This window comes from Magnolia sinica, chromosome 3 (genome assembly GCF_029962835.1).
Source record: "Magnolia sinica isolate HGM2019 chromosome 3, MsV1, whole genome shotgun sequence".
Lineage (NCBI taxonomy): Eukaryota > Viridiplantae > Streptophyta > Magnoliopsida > Magnoliales > Magnoliaceae > Magnolia > Magnolia sinica.
In genome coordinates, this window is record NC_080575.1 from 94,869,181 (window position 1) to 94,887,064 (window position 17,884).

Sequence of the window (17,884 nt, forward strand, 5' to 3'; positions counted from 1 at the left end):
AACCTAAGACTATGAATTATGATAAGAGAGAATCCTAAATCCAATTGGACCGAAACAGTCCCCGGCAACGGCGCCAAAAACTTGATGTTTTATTTAAACCAACCTGATTTAAATGATTTTAAACTCGCAAGTATACGAATCAGATGTAGATATGGTACGTATTACGAGATCGTTCCCACGAGGACTGGTTGTCACAATTCAAAATTAAAGACTCTTCTTAACTAATCCTACAAATATTTGAGATAGTAATTGAGTAAACTAAACAAAAATCAATGGAAAAATAACCGAGAGCAATAAGGAAGATTCAATCAAGGAGAAGACTAAGACTTTCGAATCCACCTTTAATTATCATAAACCTTGTTTTACCTGTTGATTCACCCTAATTCAGATTGATATCAAAAATAAATAAAGCGCACTCTATGTCCTTGGTCGGGCATACAGAATGTATAATTCCTTAAAGCATATGGATCACGTCTTTCCATCCATGGTCAGGCATGGAGAGATGTAGATTCCTGTTTCTTCCTCTATAGGAACTTGTTCATGGTCAGACACAAGCACCTAAAATAATATTCCAAACAACATCCATAACTAGACTTTGGTTGAACTCTTAGAATGGAGGAGTACGGATATTCCAGTCAAGTACACTAGAGAAAGAAACAAATCAATCAAGTTAAGATTAAATCAACAAACAAGGATCATTCAAGTTGGAGGCTTCATCTCAGCCCTAGCTAAGGAATTTAGCTATCCATGTGATCAATTAGAAAGTAAGAAAAATAACATTGATGAAAGGAAAACATCCTTCTCTCTTTCTATTCTCTTTTTCTTCTCTTTTCTTCTCTTTTTCTTCTCTTTTCTTCTCTTTCTCTTATCTGGATCTGTTCCCTGGCTCTCCTCTCTCCTTGTCTACGTTTTGCATCTCTTTTTATAGCTGCTGGAGTGGCTGGAATGGAGAAAATCGGGTTTGGAAAGCTGTCGTATGCGCAGCGAAAGCCCTTTTCGCAGCAAACTTCTGTACCTTCATAAGTCCCTTATTCTTTGTACTTTATCCGTAAAATCAACGTCTCTTGGGACATTTTTGACTGGTCTATATGATGGACGGATCAGATCTTCCATCTGATCGAAGATGGTGGGCCACAACCGCCCGGAAGTCCGCTTTTCGCGGACATGCGTAAGCCTTCGCACGTCCGACGCTGTGATGCTCGGTGGGCCCCACATAAGCATTTTCGAAAAAATTCACCCCGTACATTGGATTTAGGATGAAATTTCGTTCAAAGAAGGATGGTTTTGAACGTCCATTGACGCGGTCCAGAGAAGGAATCATGCTGAGATCTTTTTGAACGTCGCAGGGCAGCCCGCTTGTGACCTCTGTAGCGCACACGTGTGCACGTATGGGCACAAACTGTAAACATGGTTTTGTAGCTCTTGAACCCTTCTACACGATGAATGGTTTGGATTAGACGTACGTGCCATGGGTGGGGCCCACAGAGGTCCGTAAAAACAGACTTTCCGTCCGTTACACCGCGCCAGAAACGGAAGCTTCCGTTTTTTGAAAAGAAGTCGGGTCAGCGCTGCTGACCGACGTGAGTTCATTCGGCGCACGGATAATGCACATGTGCATTATGCACATGTCACATAAGGTGGGGTCCACTATGATGCTGTCGAGAAATTCAATTCGTCCATCCTATTTCTCATCTTATTTAAACCGTCTAGGTCAACTTTGAAGTATATGCAGATTGTAGGTGGGCCTAAAATTGGATATTAATGGGCTGATCTGTCCGTTGGCCCACTTCTCGAGATATCCAATGGTTGAAATTTAATATGTACGGTTTATTTATGGCCTCCAGGCCATGTATGAAGTTTCGAGTCAATCAGATGGCGGAAACCATGTGATCTTGCATTTTGGACCATTTTCGGGCCTTTTTAACGTGAACGGCTTGATTTCCTCGGATCCCTGGCATGTAAATTCTTCAATCTTAGTTCTCTGGAGTGCGTCCCTTGCTCTGGTGACTTCGGAGTGTCAAATCCATGCTTGTAGTACTCTTTTTCCATCAACGCTCTTGATTTTATCCTGCAACAAAAATATAATTAAAATACTCCATTAAGCATTATCATATACATAAAATCAAGTAATAATTGGGGTCTGATATGTAATATTCGACCCTCATCAGTTAGCTCGAACATTGAAAATGAAAAATTATAACATACCTTAGACAATCGGGAACTATCATTAAATGTAAAAGAAAATAAAGAGAAAGATACAATATTATTAGTCCCCACTTAGATGGACTTGTAATCTCAATAAATACTATAGGAAATCCTGATGTTGGTAGGAATTTAAATGATTGCTACTTTTGGTTAATACTAGAATGATTTCTAACCTTAGTGGAACTTAAACACCTTGGTTGTCCTTCTAGGCTAAAGACTTACAGTTTGTGGTAGGTCTATATACAACTTGTTGGGTTTTCACACTTGGACATATCGAGAATACGACACACTGTTCACTCCCCAAGTATAGGGTTGTGATGTAGTAATAAACTCGGTGAGACCGAGGTTGAATCCCAAGTGACTGAAACCTGTACATAATCTGAAACTAAGTAGAACTAGAACTAGAATAAGATGAAATTTAAATCGAGTGTAAATTGAGAAATAATGATAAAATAGTAAACTAAAATATGTAGAATTTAGGGAAGGGAAACTAGGGATTCAGAGGATCCATTTGTAGAGATCAGGGAGATCTACGATCGATTTATGAACTCAACTGGACTTAGAGTCCCATCTTCATCTAGTTGGAAGATATATCCTTAAAATTGAATCTGAACTTTTGTTGATATAGTTTTCAAGAGATAAGACAGTTGTAAATTATAATAGATTCCATCACAAAACCATGCCTATGAGACAAAGTAAACAACAGAATTAAACTAATTCATAGCCAATCAGAGAGATGTATGAATGTCAGGAAGAGTTCCGTCATCCAACCATGCCTAGGAGACAATGATGAACAACAGGGCTTCCTAAATTCATAATCCTTATAATGAAAAGGAAATACTCAAAGCCATCGCAGATCTATTGTAATTTCAGTCACAACAAACCATTAAAAATTGGAAACATTCCTATTAGTCAAACAAAAATCAACATCAGTTCATAACCATGAATCCAATTAGTAGAATCACCCCATCACGCTACAAGCTTCACCTCTTAGCCCTAGTAGCTAAGAGGTTTTGTCACGCCCCAAACCCAGAAATCGGATTTGCAGGAATCCCGATCACCGAATTCGGTGCCGACAGCCTCCGTAGTACCCTATTCTCGGGTCTTAGCGTCCATACGCCAGATTTCGATCCTGGGATCCTACAAGGAGGATTTTTTTTTATACATTCAACTCATAATAAGCATAACCACAAGATTACCCAATTCACAAAGGCAACATCATCATCACATATCCACTAATATAATCATTTGAGTACAATGCTGAAAGGAAAAAATACATATATCGAAATCAAAGCTCCAGAATACAACTACACGCTCCAAGCTCAACGCTGCTGCAACCTAAAAACACCTGCACGCATCTATCGTGCATAAGCTTATAGAAAGCTTAGAGGGTAGTGTAAGTGTGTGCACAAGGTAAGTGCCAAGTATTCAATACAATGTCATTATCATACAAACTGGAAGTACTGGTAATCCATAAATCGTACAATATCAGAATAAGCAAAGATACTAGCAAGATCATGAATTATCTGAGTAAGCAGAAATACTAACAAGAGCAGAAATTATCAGAGTAAATAGAAATACTCACAAGATCATAAATCATACAATAACAGAGTAAGCGGAAATACGAACAAGTCCATGAGCCAATCAATATCAGAATACGCAATATATAACAGCTACGCAAACGAGGAGTCATAAAGAGCAAAATATTAAATGCTGAGAATGCAATGGGGTATATAATTCCTTATGTGTTCACAAATACGTCAGCCATATCTAGACCATATAAATGCAGAAGCACAGTAACCCAAGATGTCGTATGCCGCGGATGTAATGCAATATGCGGTGCGGATGGAATGACCTGCTGGAGTGTGAAGTCGGGATGGTAGTACGTAGTATCGCAGGCTATGAGATCCATCACAAGAGACCTCTATCTAAACCTGTCCCATACCTAAATTTGGATAGTCAGACTCAATGTGGTAGACTCCTGATCTCAGGTTAGTCGCGCGCCCTAACCGAAATCCTAGCCATTGCGAAGGCACACGTAACAAATAGTTGCGTACCACTAACCCGAGTGGATAGTGAATGAATGAATGCATGAATGAGTATGCAACTCCTGCTCACTAAATCCACATATCAGTACAGTTCATCTTTGGGGTCATCACCGGGGTTTAATACACTCCAAATGGAACTGTCTCTCTCCCAGCAGCACAATCCAAGTGAGCGTAAGAAACCTCACTATCCGCCTGGCCAATAGTCTACCAATACCTATCCGGCACGTCGATAGCGGACCCATTCACGAGCTGGTCAAACTCAGCCTAGTAATGCCCCCTACCCTCGGGTGGGTAAGGCCACACCCCCTCCCAACCAACCACGACACAGTGGGAGACGCGGCCTCCTGGTATTCGGCACTCGGGCGCTCATGTATCCACTTGGTCTCGACGTTGGGGCGTCTCCTAGCCTCGGAGGTTTAGGAATTTTCACCCAAGGACATCTATGACGCCCGTATGCTAGAACCAAACATTTTCGGTGTCCCATCTGACCATCCACGATATACATGTGGAGGCTACGACCCTAATGTCGCTAGGGCACACAATGCAAGATGCATGAGTCATTCAATCCAGTCATGCATCAACCCTGCGTGTACTGTGCACTCATATGAGATAACCTCCACCTATCAGGGAGTCTCATAACAACATGCTCAATGACATATGCAATGATCAACCACATCTCACAACAAACATGCAGATGATGCGTATGGGCATGTATCATGATGCTATGCTGTCACATACTCATAATCGATATCAATAACCGGCACCAACAATTGGTATCGACAATCGACCTCGACAATGTGGACATTTAACCAACATTGCCCCTAAGGAGTGGCCCACATAGAGCCTATCATATGGTGGACCCATGGCCTCACACAAGGGCCAAATACATATCACGATGGGCCTCATATAAGTCTCGACAATCGGCTTCAGCAATCAAAATCGGCCTCAACAATTGGAATTGACCTATACAATCAGCCTCGACAATCGGAATCGGCCTATACAATCGGCCTCGACAAATCGGAATCGATACTCGGCCTCGATAATTGGAATCGGCAAATCGGTCATGACAATCGGAATCGACTGTTAATCAAAATCGACAAATGGTCACGTCAATTGGAACCGACAATCGACCACGACAATCGGGATCGATCGATAATCAGAATTGGCAAATTGGTCACGTCAATCGAAAATCGACAATTGGCCACGACAATCAGGATCGATCGATAATTAGAATCGAAAAATCGGCTACGACAATCAGGATCAATCGATAATCAGAATCGGCAAATCAGTCACATCAATCGGAATCGGCAATCGGCTACGACAATCAGGATCAATCGATAATCAGAATCGGCAAATCAGTCACGACAATCGGGATCGATAATCAGAATCAACAAATCAGTCAAGTCAATCAAAATCGGCAAATCGGTCACGTCAATCGGAATCAGCAATCGTTCATGACGATCGAAATCGATCGATAATCAGAATCGGCAAATTGGTCACGTCAATCGGAATCGACAATCGGCTATGAAAATCGGGATCGATCGATAATCAGAATCGGTAAATCGGTTACGACCATCAGAGCCACAACAATCGGGATCGATCAATAATCAAAATCGACAAATCGGTCATGACAATTGAAATCGATCGATAATCAGAATGGGCAAATCGGTCATGTCAATCGGAATCGGCAATCGGTCACGACAATCAGGATCGATAGATAATCAGAATCCGTAAATCAGTCATAACAATCGGGATCGATCGATAATCAGAGTCGGTAAATCGGTCACGACAATCGGGATCGGCAATCGGCTACGACAATCGGGATCGTTCGATAATCAAAATCGGCAAATCGGTCACATCAATCGGAATTAGCAAATCGGTCACGACAATCGGAATTAGCAAGAATGGGCTTAACAAAGCCTAAGGGAATGTCACAATGGGGACATCTAACCAACATTGCTCCCAAGGAGTGGCCCACATACGGGATTTATACGCAACATAACGGCCACACATACATCACATCGAGCCTCGCCCATGTGCCTTAAATACATTGCAATGGGCCACAACCCATGGGCCTCGAATACACAATAGGTGGGCCTTACACATAGGTCTCGTAACAACAAATGGGCCACGTATCTGAGTCTCGAATACATCAAATGGGCAACACGTCATGGGCCTAATACACGTCATAATGGGCCTAGTGTACATCAAGTCGGGCCTCATCATATGAGCCTCATATACGGCAAGTGGGCCACATCAATGGGCCGCACTAATGGGCCTCACACATATCAAGTGGGCCACATACATTCCAAAAAAATAAATCGTATCGAAAGATCATCTAGACCATACTACAAGTAGCAATGGAGATAATGATTCCCACCGTTAAAATCCCATAGGGCCACCGTAACATTTATTTTCTACCCAATCTGTTCATATAGTCACAAGGACCTGAATTAAGTGGGTTTTAAGGGTAGCCCTTCAATCCCCTCACTGTTCTTGCAGGATGGTACACTTGATAGCTGGTTTGGATATAACACATACATCATATGGTGGGGTCCGCGTCCAGGGATAGACGGCCTAGATAAAATACTTACAGTATGGTAGGCCCACGTCCAGCCCGGTGAACGGTGTGAAAACATCACATACCTCAAGGTGGGCCCTACTTGCCCAGAATTCAGATGAACGGCGAGGTTGAAAATACATACATCATGTGGTGGGCCTCACCGTCCAAAGGATGGACGGATGGATGGATTTACAGCACATACATCAACAAGGGCCCCACCCAGCAAAACATTCCAATGGACGGCTAGATGGAACGGCATGGATTCAAAATACATACACCAAGGTAAGCCACATGGTGGGCTGCGTAGGTAAAACACTTACATTATGGTGGGCCACGTGCTGCCAGTACGTACATCTGGTGAATCCCCACCGTCCAAAAACATCTGGACGGTGAGTATACATCATATACATCACAGGTGGTCCCACCGTCCAGACCACTGGACGGTGAGGATGATAGAGTGCATGCATCAATGTGGCCCATCTCCACCTGTACAACTCGTGTGGAGTGGGTCCACAACGGATGGAAGTTGTAGGATATTAATACATACCTTATGTTCAGACCCACAGTCACGTGTGAAATTCACACGTAGATGGACGGTTTTGATAAAACACTTACATCACGGTGGATCCCACCGTCCTTGCTGGACGGTGAGGATGCCACACGTGTCCACATGTGGGGCCACGCTGGCTGCATGGATAAAAGACATATATCACAGTGGGTCCCGCATGTTGGGCCCACATAACTTGCTGACGTAAAAACCTCAGCCATATAGCGTACACCAGCCAATCCTTCCAAGCAGGTGGGTCCCACGTGGGGCCCACCATATCCTAGGTATATTAATATATAATTAAATATGATGAATGTATATAATACAATATATTATGTAATAATATTATTATATATTTTATTTTATTGTTAAAATCTCCAACGTCCAGCCCACCGTCTTGCTGGACGGTGCTGGATAGCGCACACGCATCATGGTGGTCCCACGTCCCGGTGCAGAACTGGATGGATGGCGTTGATATAGAATATATGCATCCAAGGTGGGCCCTACCCCACACGTGCAACATGTGTGGGTGGGTCCCATGCACCAGACAAAAATGGATGGCTGTTATGTGTATAACACATACCTCAAGACTACCTGCTGGCGCTAACATCAGCAGATGGACGGTCAGCAACAAAAAAATCCATACATTGAGGTGGGTCCACACGTGTGGGACCCACCAGCTCCATGTAAAGCTGATATTTATGATTTCCTTCATCCAGGCTCCACCGTCCCAGCTGGACGGATGGATGAAACACATATGAAGGTGGGCTCCATGGTGATGGATGGCTGCGTGGATACAACACACACGTCATGGTGTGTCCCACCACTTGGACAGCAAAATGGATGGATGGTGGAGATCAAATACGTGCATCATAGCGGGGTCCACAAAATAGGAAGAGAGAGAGATAGAGAAAAAGAGAGAGATCGGTGGAAATAGGAGGGACCCCGCCACTATGGGCCCCTCTAGCTTACAATCACATACATCAAGATGGGTCCCACCATAAGTGGGCCCTCAAATCACAAAATCAAATAATAAAATCACCCACATCATAAAAGTGGAGAAATTTACCCTAAAGATGCACCCACCTCAAGATCCTCTTAGACTTCTTCCGCCAACACGATCTAAAGCTCCAAGGAAATGATTCCGACGGTTGAGATGGACTTTGGATGGTGGAGATGGAAAGTAAGAAGGTGGGCCACACATGGCATTCTCTCATGGAGGTGGACGTTGGCTCTCATGGGTTGCTTGGAATGGAGTGAAGTGAGAGAGAGAAATGATGTAAGGGAGTGATGGGAGAGAGGGATGGTGAGGTGATGGGAGTTAATGAGTTTGACTTATGGGGAAAAGGGAAGGTGGTAGGGTAGGGTGATGTCACCCCTAGGGTGACATCATAGTAATTATGTTTGTAGGGAAGTACAACAACATGGATAGGTGGGTCCCGCGATCAAGCAATCAATGGCCGCGATAGTGCACGGGCCGGATCTCATAATCTGAGCGTCGCATTGACGCACGAGACGCGTCGTTGGAACCGCGACGATGGTGCGGTTGCAATGATATAGGTCTCGGCTTGAGTCGGCTCGGGTTTATAGGATATGACCCAAGAGCGTGCGCAAATGCTATCTACGCGTCGCGGGTCGTTGAAATTCGACTGGGAGGACCGCGAAAATTTACGGAACAGTACGGGCTAGGATACGGGTCTTACAGGTTTAGCCCGCCATGATGCGGCTAACCCTTAAACAAAAATAAAAATAAAAAGAAAAGAAACATAACAAAATTACTATCTCCCTCTCACGTCCAAGCCAAGCCAAGCTTGAATCCCTTGCTCTCTGATCTCCCTCTTTCTTCCTCTCTTTCCCTTTTATAGACGACTGAGGAAGGCCGTGAAGATGCCCTAGCTGGAGTTGGTGGTGTTGCGTGGCTCTTACGCAGCCAGTTACGCAGCCTGTTACTCCCCCGCATAAGCTTTGTTTACGCAGTCACGAAGACAGCGCCAATGATGCCCCTTTTCCTTGCTTTCTTCCCAAAAGAATAATGTCCCCTGATGTGTTTTTGGGTGGCTTACATGATGGACGGTCTGGATTACGGATCCGGTCACGGACAGTGGCCCAAAATCGCCCGAAATTTCTGGATTACCCGAACACGCGTAAAGCCTACGCGGACGTGCTGACGTATTCGGTGGGCCCCGTAGTGATGTTTTTTATGAAATCCACCCCGTCCATCAGATTCCTCTCAATTTTTCGATCGAAATGGACTGGTTTTTGTCGAGTTTTGGTGTGGCCCACATGATTTTCCATATTATCGTTCAACCTGCGTTTGAACGGTATTTTCCTGTGTATGCGAGCATAAATTTGAAAAAACCTCATGTGTACGGTCGGTTTGACCTTCTTAAACAAATGGACGGTCCAGATCATCCTGTTGGTGGCCCGCACTAAGATCTCAGACGGACAACTCGTTAGTCTATTGTAAACAGAGGAGGACTCTGTTGCGGGCGAAAACTTGCGGTCAAACACAAATTTGACCTGTTTCTTTTGCTCGGTGCACTGCGAGTGCACAGCCAATGTGCACTCCCACGTACGCACGGTGGGTCCCAGCTTGATGCACGTGAAATCTGATCCGTCCATCCTCTTTTTCATTTAATTTAAGGGGTTGATACCGAAATTGAGGTATATCCAGAGATTAGGTGGGCCCAAAATCAGAGTTTTATGGGCCGATCTGTCCGTTGGGCCATTTCCACAGGGATCGAACGGATGAAATTCGACATGTACGGTTAATTTATGTTCCTCAAGCCATGTATGAAGTTTCGAGCTGAGCGGATGGTGGAAACCCAGTGATCTTGCATTTTGGCTGACTTTCAGGCCGCTTAAGCTTCAGTTTCTCGATTTTCATGGATCCCTGGCGTGTAATTCCATCGATCTTGGTCCCCTGGAGTTCGTCCCTTGCCTTTAGTGTCATCAGAACGTTAAATCCATGCTTTAAGCTTCCTTTTCAGTCCATGCTCGTAAATATATTCTGCATCACAAACATGATTAAAGCGGGCCATTAAACGGTATTATGTTCGTAAATCCAATCAATAACTGGGGTCTAATATGTAATATTTGACCCTCAACACAACCCCCAACTAGCATTTTGCTAATCCCGAGCAAAATATGCGAAAATTAAGTTGAGAATCATAGGAGAATTTCTCGAGTGATTTTTGAAAAACTATCCAAATTCCAGAATTCTAAAGTTCATAAATGTTAGGCATAACTTTCTCCTAAATTCAAGCACACGGTAAACGTCATAATCAAGTTCAAAGTATTAATCCATCAATTAGAATAATTCTAAACATTGAGTTTCATGGGTGTATAGTGAAATCTCGACTTATCATCATTAAAAGATCCAGTCGTCAAATTCCTAATAACATTGATAATCAAAAAGGGTATTCAAGACAACCAAACTTTCCATACAGTTTTTCTTTTCATTCTTCCAGCTTTTTGATTTTCCATTGATGGGGAGGGGAATCAAGTCCTTACTTATAGGGAGCAAACCTATGGTAAAAACCAGTCGCCTAAAATTTTATTTTTATTTATTTATTTATTTTTTGTTAAATGTCAACCTTGAGGAATCAAACCTTCACCTGTAGGGAGCAAACTATGGTGAAGACTATTTGCTCAATCCTTTCAAGCTTAGTGATTATCAAGTTACACATTCCATATCGAACTGAAATCTTAATGTGCAAGCGAGATGTGTCTTGTGAAATTATGACTCAATCAATGTTTAAAATTTCTAATCATGGATTAACAATTTAAACTTAAATGTGAAATCTAACAAACAACTGAATCTAAGAGTCATAAATTACCAACATCACGTATCTTGAAATTCCAAGTCACAGATGGATGTCCAATTCGCATCAAATTCACAAGAATTTCTAAAAAAAATTCACAAATTTTATTTCATTATTTTATTATTTTTTTATTTTTTGCTCAAGACCAAGAAACCACTGATTAGGAAACCTAATCTCCCACCCCCAACCTAAAATCTACATTATCCTCAATGTAAAAGAAATAAACATGCAATGCACATGGGACAACGAAAATATAAGAGGAGTGATGGAAAGATAGTATTTGGACAAAAGAATCAAGAGGCTTTCCAAAGATATCTACGTAAGAGTGGGTCAGGATAAGAGAGAAACCAACAGAAGTAAAATAAACATAATAAAAATAAAATCCTACCTACATCACTTTCGCAGGTGCTCTCGATTGCATTTAGCGTATGCAACGAGCCTTTAAACCCCTAGGTTGCCCCTAGTGGACGAGTTATAGTCTCGTGAGGGTTTGCAGCAATGTTACGCACAAACATTGAACTAACTAACTAGGAAAATGAAACGGAATGAAAAGCTGGGTTGGCTCCCAAGAGTGCTAAGTTTACCGTCTATCCTAAAATAGCATAAAAAAAACTATCCTAGTCCTATGAAAACAGGAAACCTACATATGCATCCATCAGACTAGGAGATCAATCCTGGTAAACAAGATCAGTCAGAGGTATGGACATGTCCTCTGAATCAAATTTCTCGACAAATGGCTTTAAGCGATGTCCATTTACTTTAAACTCCTTGTCATTGTCAGGATCTCTTATCTCAACAGCCACATGAGGATACGCAGTGACCACAATGTAAGGGCCAGTCTAACGAGATCGAAGCTTACCTAAAAAGAGATGAAATCGAGAATTATACAAAAGGACTTTCTGACCAGGTGTGAATGATTTCCGTAGAATACGTTGGTCATGAAACGCCTTCATTCTGTCTTTGTAAATTCTCGAGTTCTCGTACGCATCGTTCCAGATTTCTTCAAGTTCATTTAATTGAAGTTTACGTAGCGAGCCAGCGTTGTCCAGATTGAAATTCAGATTTTTGATCGCCCAGTACGCTTTATGTTCCAAGTCCACAGGTAAGTGACAAGCTTTCCCATAGATAAGTTTAAAGGGAGACGTTTCAATAGGGGTTTTAAAAGCAGTACGGTATGCTCATAAGGTATCGGTCAATCGGATTGACCAATCCTTACGATCAGGGTTAACCGTTTTCTCTATGATATGTTTGATCTCCCTATTGAAAATCTCAGCTTGTCCACTTGTCTGTGGATGGTATGGGGTGCTCACCTTATGAGAGATATCGTATTTCTTCATAAGCTCTCGAATGATCTATTACAAAAGTGTGAGCCCCCATCACTAATGATGGCTTGAGGCGTCCCGAACCGCGAAAGGATGTTCTCTTTTAAGAATTTAATGACCGTGTGATGGTTATTATTTCGGCACGGAATTGCTTCGACCCATTTAGTGACATAATCTACAGCGATCAAAATATACACATTTCCAAATGATTGGGGGAATGGTCCCATGAAATCGATGCCCCAGCAGTCAAATGCTTCTATGATAAGGATGAGATTCAAAGGCATCATATTTCGACAGGACAATGCTCCCAATTTTTAACAATGCTCACAAGCCTTGTAAAACTCATAAGTGTCCCTGAATATAGTGGGCCAATAAAAGCCACACTGTAAAATCTTGGCCGTGGTCTTTTTAACAGAAAAGTGACCACCACAGGCTTGTGAATGACAGAAGGAGATGACACTCCGATACTCGTCATCTGGCACACATCTCCTTAGAATTTGGTCTGGGTAATATTTGAATAAATATGGATCGTCCCAAAAAAAGTTGCGCACCTTGGCAAAGAATTTCTTCTTATCTTGTGCAATCCACTGTGTTGGTATGGAACCTGTGGCAAGATAATTAGCAATATCAGCGAACCAAGGTGAATGAGAGACTCTAAACAGTTGTTCATCAGGGAACATGTCATTGATATGGGTCACCTCAAGGGAATCAGAAGTATAAAGGCGAGAAAGGTGGTCGGCCACTATGTTCTCTACTTCCTTTTTATCTTTAATCTCCAAATCAAATTCTTGGAGTAGAAGGATCCATCGTATCAGGTGGGGCTTAGAATCATTCTTAGAAAGAAGATACTTAAGTGCCGCATGGTCTGTGTAGATAATGATCTTGGATCCGATCAAGTAAGACCTAAATTTGTCTAAGGCGAACACTACGGTTAAGAGTTCCTTTTCCGTAGTCGAGTAGTTCACTTGGGCAGGATTTAAAGTCCTACTCGCGTAATGAATGATGTAAGGCCTCTTATCTTTTCTCTGACCTAGAACCGCTCCAAGAGCATAATCAGAAGCGTCGCACATAAGTTCAAAAGGAATGCTCCAGTCGGGTGGTTGTATGATGGGTGCACTAGTCAACATGCCCTTAAGCTTAGTGAAAGCTTCCTGATATGGCTCAGTCCACTCGTATGGTACATCTTTTTGAAGTAGATTACATAAAGGACGAGAGAGGAGACTAAAGTCCTTTATGAATCTTTTGTAAAACCCAGCGTGTTCTAAGAAGGATCGCACATCCCGTATGTTCTTGGGTGGAGGTAGGTTAGAGATAAGATCAATTTTTACCTTATCCACCTCGATTCCTTTGGACGAGATAATATGTCCAAGGGCAATTTCCTTATAAACCATGAAATGACACTTCTCCCAATTAAGTACGAAGTTCTTCTCTTCACATCTTTTCAGCACACATTTAAAACTTTCTAAACACTTGCTAAAAGATGAACTGAAAACAAAGAAATCGTCCATAAAGACCTCTAGATATTTCTCCACCATGTCAGAAAAGATACTCATCATACATTGCTGAAAGGTGGCAGGGGCATTATATAATCCGAATGACATCCTTCTGTAGCAAATGTGCCTTAGGGACATGTAAATGTGGTCTTTTCCTGGTCTTCAGGGGCGATTTCAATCTGATTGTAGCCCGAATACCTGTTAAGGAAACAGTAATAGGAATGACCAGCTAGCTTTTTCAAGATTTGATCAATGAAGGGCAAAGGAAAGTGGTCCTTCCTCGTGACGGTATTCAGCTTCCTGTAGTCAATGCACATTCTCCAACCAGTAGTAACTCTAGTTGGCACGAGTTCATTATTGGCATTGGCTACAATGGTGATCCCGGACTTCTTAAGAACCACCTGAGTTGGACTCACCCATTGACTATTGGATATAGGGTATATGATACCCACATCTAATAGTTTAAGAGCCTCGGATTTAACCACTTCCCTCATGTTTGGATTTAGTCTACGTTGTGATTGCCGAGCAGTCTTCGCATTATCCTCAAGATATATGCGGTGAGTACAAATCGAGGGGTCGATTCCCTTAAGGTCCGCTATCGTCCATCCAAGGGCTCCCTTATGCTCAATGAGAGAAGATATGAGCATACTCTTCTGTTCTTTCTCCAGGTGGGCAGAGATCACCACCGGGTATGTCTCATCTTGACCTAAATAGACATATTTCAAATCAGAGGGTAAAGGTTTTAGGTCAAGCTTCGGTGGCTTGAGGTTAGACGGTAGAGGCACTACATCAGTTTGGGGCAACTCTTCAAATTGTGGCCTCTACCGGTTAACTTCAAGTACCGGTGCAGTATCAAGCAAGGCACACGTCTCCTTAATCATGTCATCATCAAAATCATGGGAGTGGGCCAGGCACGTCTCTAGAGGGTTAGAGGATAAGGTCAGAGGTATCGTATCTTCCACTAAAGAGTCAATCATGTTAATGTCATAGAAATCGTCATCATCCTCTAAGTTTCTGCCGTTATTGAAAAAGATGTTTAACTCCAATGTCATATTCTCAAAGGACATAGTCATGACACCATTCCTACAATTAATAATTGCATTTGAAGTGGCAAGGAATGTGCGACCAAGAATGACGGGAATCTGAGTGCTCATGTTATTGATGGGTTCGGTGTCCAGGATGATAAAATCTACAAGGTAGTAAAATCTATCAACTTGGACCAACACATCCTTAATTATCCCTCTTGGTACACGAACAGAGTGATCAGCAAGTTGTAGTGTGGTTAGGGTGGGTTTTAATTCACCCAAACCTAACTGTTTGTATACCAAGTAGGGAATCGGATTGACGCTCGCTCCTAAGTCAAGAAGTGCATGATCAATTTGATGGTCCCCGATTACACATGATATGGTTGGGCTACCGGGATCTTTGAATTTCTGTGGCACGTCTTGCTTTAGGATGACACTCACTTTCTTGGTCAAGAAGATCTTCTTTTGAATACTCTGCCGTCGTTTGGTCGTGCATAAGTCTTTCAGAAATTTGGCATATGAAGGTATTTGTTTTACGACATCAAGTAGAGGAATGTTGACTTTCACTTGTTTCAATACCTCTAGGATATCCTGAGAGTTAGAGAGAGGTTTTGGTGCGACCAACCATTGGGAAAATGGAGCAACTGCCTTTTCTAGAAGTTCTGGTTCTAATTTTTGTGGGGTCTCACTAGATCCATTATTGTTATCCTCTTCTGGTTCTCGAGGCTTTTCGGGCCTAACCGGGAGGGTTTTATCAATGATCTTCCCACTCCTAAGAGTGGTGATCGATTTAGCGTGCCCCATTTGATTTGAAGAGTTGGGATCACTTATCTCATATTGTGGTTTAGGATTGGGAAGCAGTTGTGCAGGAAGCATCCCCTTTTCTATAACCGTCATTCGTGAATCCATCTTTTACATAAAGTCTCGCATTGCCTGGGTCAGCTCTTGCATGAAATTTTGAACCGGTTCTTCTTGAGGTTTCCCCTGATTTGGATTTTGATTGAAGAAACTTTGAGGGGTAGCAGTTTGTCAATTTCTCCAACTAAAGTTTGGATGATTTTTCCAACCAGGATTGTACGTATTAGAGGTCGGTCCATTGAAAGGTCTTTGATAATTATTTACAGCATTGGATTGTTCATTCAACAATTCTCGAAAGGCGGGTATTGTAGGACAATTTTCAGTTGTATGAATGTTGCAATCACAGATGCCGCAAACACTTTCATTAACCTTATCTTTCTTTCCTTCCATGGCCTTAACTTTCCTTATGAGCGTAGTCACTTTACACTTGAGATCATCCTCTTATTTCAAGAGATACAATCCACCTTTCTCCTTTAATTGAGTCGGCCTAGACGTGGTGTTCGATTTTGGGTAATAATCCTATGATTGTGTTTTTTCAGCAAGACTATCGAGGTAATCCCATACCTCGTCGACATTTTTATTAATGAATTCTTCATTACACATTGTCTCGACCATTTGACGCATGGAAGATGTCAGTCCATCGTAGAAAAAATTTGTAATGCGCCACGTTTTAAAGCCGTGTTGTGGGCATGAACTGACCAAATCCTTGAACCTTTCCCAACATTGGTAAAATGTTTCATCCTCCTTTTGGGTGAAGTTCATGATTGCTTTTTTAAGGGTAATCGTTTTATGATGTGAAAAAAAATTTCTTTATAAATTTCCTTTGCATATCATTCCATGTGCCAATGGATCTAGGACGCAGTGAATGTAACCATGTCTTAGCCTTCTCCTTTAAGGAAAAAGGAAAGAGTCTCAGCCTGACTGTGTCCTCAGACACATTTTAAAAATATAAAGTGGCTATGATCTCATCAAAATCTTTCAAATGTAGATATGGTTCTTCAGATTCAAGCCCATGGAACTTAGGAAGGAGTTGGATAACCCCTGGCTTGATGTCCATATGTCCTGTATTTTCAGGAAAAATCATGCATGAGGGCGTACTCACCCCCGCTGGTTGTAAATAATCTCGTAAAGTACGTGGCGGGGGTGCTTGATGCACCTCATTCTCATCCTGAATGTCCTCCACCCTAGGTTGGGGTAGAAGAGGTTGGTTTTCAGCCATCACTTCAATTAACTCAGGGAATTTCGAGTGATGTTTAGTCCTACGATGGATAGTCAACCCCTCAACCAATCCTCCTTCAGTCAAGAGACGTCGAGTGTTGTCACAGGCCCACTTGGGTATGAAACACTCGCAGCCCTCAATCAAATTCAAAACCTAATCCTAAGAAAGGAAAAGAAAATCTAAAAAGAAAGAGAGGGTTGGAAAGAAGTTACCAAATTAGAGTCCCTAAGTTAAAAACCTGCAAAATAAAATAAAATAAGTTAGATTCTAAAAAGAGAAGAAAAATCCTTAAAAAGAAAGATTGCAGTAAACTGATTTCTAAAAGAAGGAATTCCTAAAAGAAAGTGGAAATTTCTAAAATAAATTAGGAAAGTCCTAAACTAGAAAGTAAGTTCCTAAAAGAGATCTGAAAAATAGAAAGTAGAGAAAGAGCTTACCGAATTAGAAATTTCTATCTTAAAAGCCTACAAAAGAGGAAAGTTTCTAAAAATAAACTATTTCCTAAAAATAGAAAAATACTAGAATTAGAAAATTTCTAAAATTCAAATCCTAATTCTAAAAATAAAAAAAGTAGAGGAATTAGAAAGGGATTACCAATTTAGAAGTTTGTGTCAGGATCTTACAAAACAAGAAAATAAGTTAGTTCTAGAAATCAATTAAAAATTTAAAACTAAAGTTAGTAAAATCCTAATCTTAAACTAATTCTAAACCTAATTAATTTCAGAGAATCGCAACCGTCAATCCCCGGCAATGGCGCCAAAAACTTGTTCACTCCCCAAG

General features: G+C 41.8%; 1 non-coding gene across 1 annotated transcript; it reads left to right on the plus strand.

Moving 5' to 3' along the window:
* Positions 1 to 16,558: 16,558 nt before the first annotated feature.
* On the plus strand, positions 16,559 to 16,665 carry LOC131241728 (small nucleolar RNA R71). Its single transcript, XR_009169287.1, has one exon. It is a non-coding gene; the product is annotated as a small nucleolar RNA R71 (small nucleolar RNA).
* The last annotated feature ends 1,219 nt before the right edge of the window (positions 16,666 to 17,884 follow it).